The sequence below is a fragment of the Diuraphis noxia genome, unplaced genomic scaffold (assembly GCF_037042655.1).
Source record: "Diuraphis noxia isolate RWA-SAM2 unplaced genomic scaffold, SU_Dnox_SAM2 contig0005, whole genome shotgun sequence".
In the NCBI taxonomy this organism is placed as follows: domain Eukaryota; kingdom Metazoa; phylum Arthropoda; class Insecta; order Hemiptera; family Aphididae; genus Diuraphis; species Diuraphis noxia.
The window spans coordinates 9607734-9616926 of NW_028301715.1; the positions used below are offsets into that span (position 1 = coordinate 9607734).

General features: G+C 28.6%; 1 protein-coding gene across 1 annotated transcript in view; it reads left to right on the forward strand.

The window, feature by feature from the left end:
* The window catches only part of LOC107165019 (nucleolar complex protein 4 homolog B), a 567342-nt gene that overhangs the window by 339999 nt on the left and 218150 nt on the right, over positions 1 to 9193 (forward strand). The window lies entirely within an intron of this gene.

A 9193-nucleotide genomic window follows, 5' to 3' on the forward strand; every position in this document is an offset into this window, starting at 1 on the left:
AAAGGATACGATATGATAAATTTAAAGTATATTACATAATAGTATTATAAATTTTTGAAAGTAAACCGCTTTAAAGAAAGCAACCACAGCAATATTATGTTTTTTGCATTTTCTAAATAAAAATAATACATGTTAAATGCATTTAAAAACTATTTTTTTAAAGGAACTGTTCGATGGAATATAACCGATGTCAAAGGTCAATATAAAATTACTTTTCTTAAATGTCAATACGTTTATTTGGATATTTTCCAGAAAAACTGTAGATCACTAAATATAGTTAAAAACCAAAAATAGTGTATAAGTAGTATTCGGTTCAGATTTAAAAGTAATGTGAGCTTAAGATTTATTAGAGTTCTAATAATTTTTAAACAAATATCAATATATATATGTATATGCAATAATTAATAGTCGAAACTTATTGCTTTAGTAGTGGCCACTTACATTAAAATAATATATCCTTTTATACCCAATCACTGGGTTTAATGTACATAATAATATTCCATATTATTGTATGCCTTTTGTAAAGATAAAAAATATTCTAATATTATTTTTATTTTTAATCATTTGTCATCAGTTATTTTTAAGTAGTTTACTCGCAGTTTATTTAATAAAATATTACGTGTAATTTGTAAAGTTATTTTGATTTTGCATGAGTTACACGAGTTTAACTACCTATAAAACATTGTATCTAGTATATATATATATATATATGCAATATTGCACAACCTTGCTAAACTTACCTGTTTGTCCAGTTGCATTACTTAAACGCATTTGTATATTTACAATCGACTCCAATAAAAGTATTTAAGCGAATTATACTATACAGTGTGTCTCATGATGATCTGACATATGGAATGGCTTTTGTTGTATTAAATATTTAATTATAATTGAATCTGATTATAAGAACAAAACTGAATGAAAAAAGATTTATCTAAGTCAAGTAGTTTAGTTTTTTTTAAAATTCAATATTTTTTTGGTTAAATTAATTTGGAACGTAAGAAATTATTTTTAAATATGATTTTTGAGAATTTGATAATATGAGTATATTTCTTAAATTATTTACTTATCATATAATATTAATAATTTTTGTCGTACGCTTAATTAGCATATATATATTTTTTTTTGATCTTTCTGAGACACCTGTGTGTGTGTATATTGTTTCTGAAATTATATTATTTCAAAATTTACTGACGTCACATTTTCTGTATAAATAAAATGAAATGTGATTACATAATCAAATTGGTTTTAAGTGAGTGATAATATGGTTATTTTAATATGTTTGTAAATCCTGTATCTTTCCAAAAATGTCCTTCAGACCGGTGGCGTGGTGAACTAAAAATATTACAGAGGCAACCCATGTACTACAATGTATATACGCACAATCCTTGATACCCAACCCACCAAAATTTGAAATATCTTAGAGTCATTTGCCTCTGAAATTACCCTTCGCTACATTATTGCTTCAGGCTTACCTCTCCAGATGACCTTCACTCAAAAGAGCATCACTACTGGTATTCTTATATTAATTTTTCGCCTATTTTCTGTGACTGGTAAATATTATTATCGGTATCGTGATCGTATATTAAATCTAACATGTTATCAATGTTACATTGTTTTGGTTTATAATTTTCATAGTGTTAATAATAGTATGATCGATAATATTATATTTTGGTATGAAATCTAAAAGCTAGACAACAGTCATTATACCATGTCGATGCATTACATTTTACCGCGTATCATTAATACCAACTGATGATACCTACTTCAAAGCGTAATATAAATTATACATTTAATCATTATGTTCCGCGGAGAGATGCACTTGGATAATGGAACTTGTTAAAATGTTTCATAATATATTGAACGATAAAACACTTTTGTGTAGGTACCCTACGCAATATCTAATTGTGTTCTCTATAATGGTACTCGCAGTTTGCGTATGTTAGATATATTTTTTTAAATTTTACGTTAAAAAAAAGAATGAATACAATTTTAACAAACAGTTTTTGGGTCATTGAGTATCAATTGTCCACGGAACGAGGGGAGGGGGAAAAAGGGCAACGCGCGTACAGACACATAATACCAATTGTTATCAGAATATGTATTAAGATGTTTGTTCCTGTTTATTCTTGTGGAAACATATACCTGGGGTCAGTAAAATGTCACAGACAGAAAAGATTCAATAAATCGTCGAATACTTTTCGTGTTGTGAAAAATGCTTTTAAGCCCAGTGAATAACATTATAGAATTTAACAGCACAACAATTTGAAAAAAAAGTTTCATTAAAATTCAACTATTTTCAGTTTAAAGAGAAATGATATCATTTATCAGGTTATGCGATTTTTGCACAAATTTTAATTTTACAAAAAACTTAATTTCATACCGGAATACAGGAATATCGAGTTATTAATATTTACTTGAATAAGGTTTGGTTAAATAAAACATATCGCGTTATAGTACCTAGTTGTGAACAATAATACAAATGAGTGATAAAGTATTGGTCATTTAACCAGTCAAGCACTTGAAAAAAAAAGATTTAATTTTAATTTTCTTAGTTGTACGGTGTACCTATGAGTTAGGTATACCTATGTAATTCCATGAAACGGTTAATTAAGATTTTCAAAATTACACATCATAGTCATTTATTTAATATACAAATTTAAAAATAAAATTACAATATAATGAAATGGTGATGGATACTGGCGTTATCGTCGGTAGACACTTAAGATGCGTGTATAACATTTTTTGTCATCATCTTCGATGTGATATCTGTTTCAATTTTTTTTTCCAGCGTCATCGTGTACCAATGTGATAACATTTTTGACTGAACGGAAAAATAATTAAACAATAAAATAATACTACTATGATCCTGTTCGCTATGCTCTCGTTCATGTCATACGCTTGCCAACCGTAGACACGAGATTGCAGATATAACTTTTCTTTCAATTCTTCTAACTAACAAAGTCAACTGTTCCCTTCTTCTATCATCACTAACTAACATCCGAATTCTAACTCTCAACACACGTTATCGAATTCCCATTTCAATCCATTTCATTCCCACTAATTATGGTCCAAATTCTCCAACCGTACGTATATGATATATTATGCTGTGTGCCAACGAGGACTCGCAATTCACTCTGCAAATATTGCCTAGTTTTTTGAGTATTTTCTTTGGTTTTCCTATTGTACACTATCAACTATTATCTATATATACGCCATAACTATTTTATTTTATTTTTGGGTGAAGATGGGGGTCGGCCTGTATCGTTTTTATAAATAATTTAATATTAGAACGACCCACGAGTGTATAGTTTATAAGGCTAGAAAATGATAACCAATATACGTTTTCTATTTATTATTTTCTTTTTCACATTCACGAGAACGAAAGTACCAAACCTACATTTTTCGCCACACAATAAATCGTTCGAAACTTTAAAAGCTAAGGTTTAGTACAACGTAAATGGCTAGTTTTTACTTTTACGCGCGTGCACGAGTTCGCTAGGAATATTTATCTTATATTTTGCTCGAACGGTTTTCAAATAATACTGAGAAGGTTTATCTGTCGGGACTGGATTATTCGGCCAGTGAGTGGACGGTCCGGCAAACAAAAAAAAAAACAGTGACTAGTCATGGTGGGACAGCGGAGGGGTAAAACACACATATTGGATTCAGTCGATCCAAGAGCAAAATGCTGGTGGAGGGGATGAGGGGGTATTTTGTGATTCATTGTGCAGCACCAGCGGCGGTGGCGGCGGGCAGACAATAAAAATACAAAAACGGAAAAAATCATTCAATAACGGCCAACCGATAGCGATCGCGTACGACGTCTATGTATATTTTATATATTTCGACTTTCCGGTGGGGAGGGTGAAAAAAAATGTACTATATACTTATGTATTATATCAAATATAATATGGTACCTTTGCCGTCTGTTTTTTTTTTGCAGCTGTGCACAACTTTAGGAAACGATTTTCTTCGCGACCCTTTTGCACGTTTACTATTTTTTATTACACGTAGGTACCTATACATGTATATTATATATACATTTCTTTTTGCCAGATCAGCCAGATCAGATTACATTTAAATTTATAGACCGCCCGCGGCCTGTAAGGTGTTAATAAAGAAAATCCATTGTGCCGGGGCGGAGGCGACGATGGGGTCGCCCGTTTGGCCGGGTTGTTTTTTATTTCAAAGGATTTCTCACTGTCAAAAAGCACGCGCAAATGCAAACTCGATCATGATAAGCATAAGAATATAATACGCGCATGAGTTAAGGGGGTAAACTCACATCTTTTGAAGCGTTTATTTTCTTGTTTTTTAGTGTCCGCTTTTTTTCACCCTCTGAACACACTGTGACACAGGTGAATGTTTTTTACGTGAACATAATGACAACGGCTTAGGTTCAGTACGCATAATGATTATTTTTTGTATACACGTCATACGCGTGAAACGGTGAAAACCGTTACCAACTAGTAAACTGCGACATCATTGTCCGAACAGAGGACATACCTATCGTCAACACACGGCGCAAATGAGTAAAAATATTATGTATTAAGTATAGTTTTAGTGGAAATGTATTATTAAACATAAAGTCCGTGCACCTATATAATATATTGCACGGGATTTCAAAGAGACCCCTAGGGTTGGGGCCAAACACTAGATTTTTGCTACAAGTCCGAGTGATTATCCGCAGCCGTTTACCTCGCGAGTTTTTTGTTTAATTAAATTTTAGTGGTTTTCAGTTTTAAAAACTTTAGTTTGTTTTCGATTACAATGAGTCACAGTGTATGGTAAACATCTTACGAACAAGACCACAAAAGTGCCAAAACAATTTTTCAAAAAAAAAAAAAAACAATAAAATTTGTAAAATATTGCTTTTGGACTTTCTTGATTTTACTTACAAAATATATACGTGATAATATTTTAAGCGCAAATATAAGTTATCTTTAATTTTAGTATTTCTATTTTTGTTTGGTTGGCATCGATATATTTTCAATTTAATAAATAACTTCTATGGATTTGAGAATTGTACAAAACCGACATAATGCCATCTGCTCCCCATTTTCTAATAGATATAAGAGCCACAACTCTTTATTCTCCGACAACTGTCTCACTAAATGTTTGCCAAAATAAAGAAAATATATTTCACACTCAGAATATTAAGTTGACCATGTGAATTTGATTTATCTACAACCTATTTTATTCGCAAATTAGTTACACAAAAATAATTTTTTAGAACTTTAATGAACTTGAGAAATCAAATATGCGTATTATATCACATTGATTAGTGTCATGCTGAAAACTAGGGTAATTCAGGTTTCACTATTTGTAACAATTTACATTTATTTGAAACTAAATACATACCAGACAGGAAATTACAAGATTATTATTTATTTAAGTAGGTACATATAATATTGCAAAAATTCCAGAATTTTTTTTGTTCATAATGTTTTTTTTTGAACTTAAAAACATCAACAGTAAAGGTCATTAGTTTTTTGTTTAATACATAATGAGTGACTTCTAAAACTAAAGTTATACAATTGTCCATGTGCATAGAAGGATAGGTATCATTATTACATATGTACTTACTTTAAATGTTTGTTTATAGTTTAATTTAAAATAATTTTGTCATAATCAATAAATTGAACAATAGTAAAATTTAAATACTAATGTAACCGAAAATATTTTATTTTTTTTCAAACCGCCACCACAAAGCATAGATTTATTTTATTTTTTACTATCATTTAATGTATATAGTTGCTAATATCGAAGAGAAATAAAATAATAACAGTAATATAAATTAATAAATATGATGACGAGTGTAAGATTCCATTTATATTTTCGCTTTAGACGTACCTAGCGGAGGATTTTAAGCCATATGGATATTATCTAGGTTGGATCTGATGAAAATATTTCGAAGATTGCAAGATAAACCCAAGTTAAAGTATTTTAGAAGATTCATCTGACACGTGAGCGGAAAAATTGTTCATTTTTTTTCAAATCACTATAATATGTACCAACTAGAATGGATTAGTTATTGGATTTAGTGTATATTGAAAAACTGTTTCAAAAATTGAATCCCGTAAGTGTTTGTTATTAGGAATGATATTTTTTTCTTCAATAATTGATTGAATATTTATATTTTCACATAATATAATGATATCACATTATATTTACATAATGATTAGAAACAAAATATTTAGATATGGTCGGTGGAATATAATTTATATTAGAACAGAGGAATGTAGAAGTCTAAAAATAACAATTACAACAGACGGTTTTCAAAACATGGGTTAGTGCATAATATCAAATTTATTCAAATTGAATTATTTTTGACATTTGATACAGACGAAAATATGTAGGTATTATTCATTTTAGTTGTATTTTTGAAGTTACGTATATTGGTTGTTATATGGAATTTGTTATAAAGGTATATTTTTATCAATAGTTAAAGGATTTCTTCTGGGCAAATATGATAGATAGATATGAGCACAACATATGGAAATGGCTAGGTATATGGATTTGTTTATACTTCGTTCAGAATATGTTTGAGTGTTGCCGAGTGTAATAAATAATAATGTAATACTTTTTTATTTTTGTATTGTTTTAATTAGGTAACAATTAAAGAATATTATTCAAATAATATAAAAACCATAATATGATGGTTTAATGAGGTAAAATTAATTTTGAAAACATAGTCGTAATATTCGTATGCCATATTTACGGTATATAATAAGGATAATATAATCATGATTAATATTTAAAATGTACAAGTAAAGTGTAGAATTTGAAGATCAAAACATTACACCACTAGGTGTTTGAGTTTATTATTACGTATATGTAGGTACATTTTACTAGTGATAAAAAATTAAAAAATGTATTTATTTTATTGTGGATTAGTAGTTTAATTTTACAGCATAATATATATTGAATACAGAATAATTAATTAATAATATGATGGTAGATGATCACAATGTATTTATATCCTTTAACTTGTTATAGTTTATGTAAATATTAATATTATAACATTTTCCATGATTTTTAAACCTTGCAGAAAGTAGAAATTCTTTTCTAGCACTAATAACAAAAATTAGTTTTTAATTTAGATGTGTATAAAATAATATATGTTTAACCAGTCGGAATTATAGTCATTGTTCATGAAGGCTACCTACCATAATTATAATGACATACTATGTAATCTATAGTGCATGCAATTATTTTGAATTAGTTTTAAATCCGTTTTATTATCCATTCGTGCCAAAATAAAAACAGTATTCATTTAAAAAAACAATCTAATTAAAATGATACTATCTTATGTGGAAATTGTGAATTTTTTGTAAGATTTAAAATAACGTATAAATTTATTTTCAGTTTTTTTAATTTAAAAATATATCATTTTTATACATATTTATACATTCATACATGTTATTATTCATTGTAATCTGCAATGAAAAAACGTATTCAAATAAAATAAAAATGTGGCTGTAGGCTGAAAACTTTGATTACACTTTTAAGAGAATATTCATGGTAGTGATACGGATAGTAGAAATGCTTAATAAATTAAGAGCGAAGTTAAATTCCCAGATGAATTGAGGGGAAACTTCTTTTTTCAACTTAGTACTGTGGTGACGCAGATATCAAGTTTCTTACAAGGATTACCAATGAATTCCCTAAGAAACTATAATCATTTATTAACCATATATTTTCTGAAGATTATAGGCTTTTTTCAATTACGTGTAATTGGACCATAATGAATCATATAGCCTAGTTACGAGTTTTATTTTTTGCGTTGTAGACTACTCTTATCTTAGAGAAAATATATTTTTAAGAATTAAATACACCAACTTATTATTTGTTAGATATATTTCATGTAGTATGATTGCGGTTATATATATATATATATATATTAATGAAGCAAAAGTATATTCTCTATGAAAATTATATACCTATGAAATTATGAACGAAAATTACAAATTTTATAAACAAAAAATAATTATTTTTTATTTGCAAAATTAACGTTGTAAAGTATTGCAATATTACATAACAATAAATAGGAGTCGAATTTTTAATCTAAATATGAAAAAAATACAATTAATTATAAAAAGAGTTAATGCTATCGGAATGACCGGAGCATGCGGTGGATAGGATCTTTGCGGCTTTATTAATTATTATAATTCAATCATTAATTTGCGAAAGTTTGTGATATCTAAAATATGGTGCAATCGTTATGTTTTTAGTTTTTAAGATGTATTGTACATTTTAATTTAATTAAAATTTAGTCGTTTATAGATCAAAAAAGAAATTAATTTGTGTGGAGAAATCTTAAATCGGTGTTTATAAGTGATTTTTTCGTTCGTGTTTATCGTAATTAGTACAATGTGTTTTAGTTGCAAATACATTTAATACAAAAATGTAGAAAATATTAAGTTCTACGTTTTCTAAAAAAATGTAAAATAACAAATATTCTACGAGAAGTTCAAGAGTTATTCATTGGGTTCAGGTGAAGTGAGCTCTTGAAAAGGACATTTATTAAAAATATTGTTAGTTGAAAGGTGACGTCCAAAACATAATGCTTTACGGAGTTTATTATCCGGTGATCAATTGCTATTAAAATAATATTAAAAGCTGAACTTTTAAGTCAGAGTTATTGCTAAATAAATGGTTACCTACCGAAATGTCGGCGATAAAGTCTTTTGGAACCGTTTCGAAAAGATGAATCAGAAAATTTGATAAGTCGTTTTACACAAGTCATCATTTTTGAACTCTCAGCCATCATAATCAAAAGTCGAGTTAATACCATGACCATCTTTCTTACACTGATATACACACACTACGTTGAGATATAACTCAATATAAGTACCCACACTGCATGGCAGCACATAATAGTTATATCACTCGGTTAAATGTATTTCAGAATAATATCTAATGTCTGTTTCCACTTCTCCCTAAGACTCAACTCGTCATTATTTCATTTGAATCACCGAAGTATCGGATTTCCAATGCAGTTGCATATCACTCGACATTAAATAACATTATATTATTATGTCCGTCGATTTAAATTGATAACGACCTGTTAAATGCACTCTCGACGTTCATGCAAATGAATCAGAAAATTCGTAAATCAATGAATTGAGTTTTCACATTAAAGCCATTAATTGATTACATTGACAATCCCTAACGGATTTTGCCGAAACAT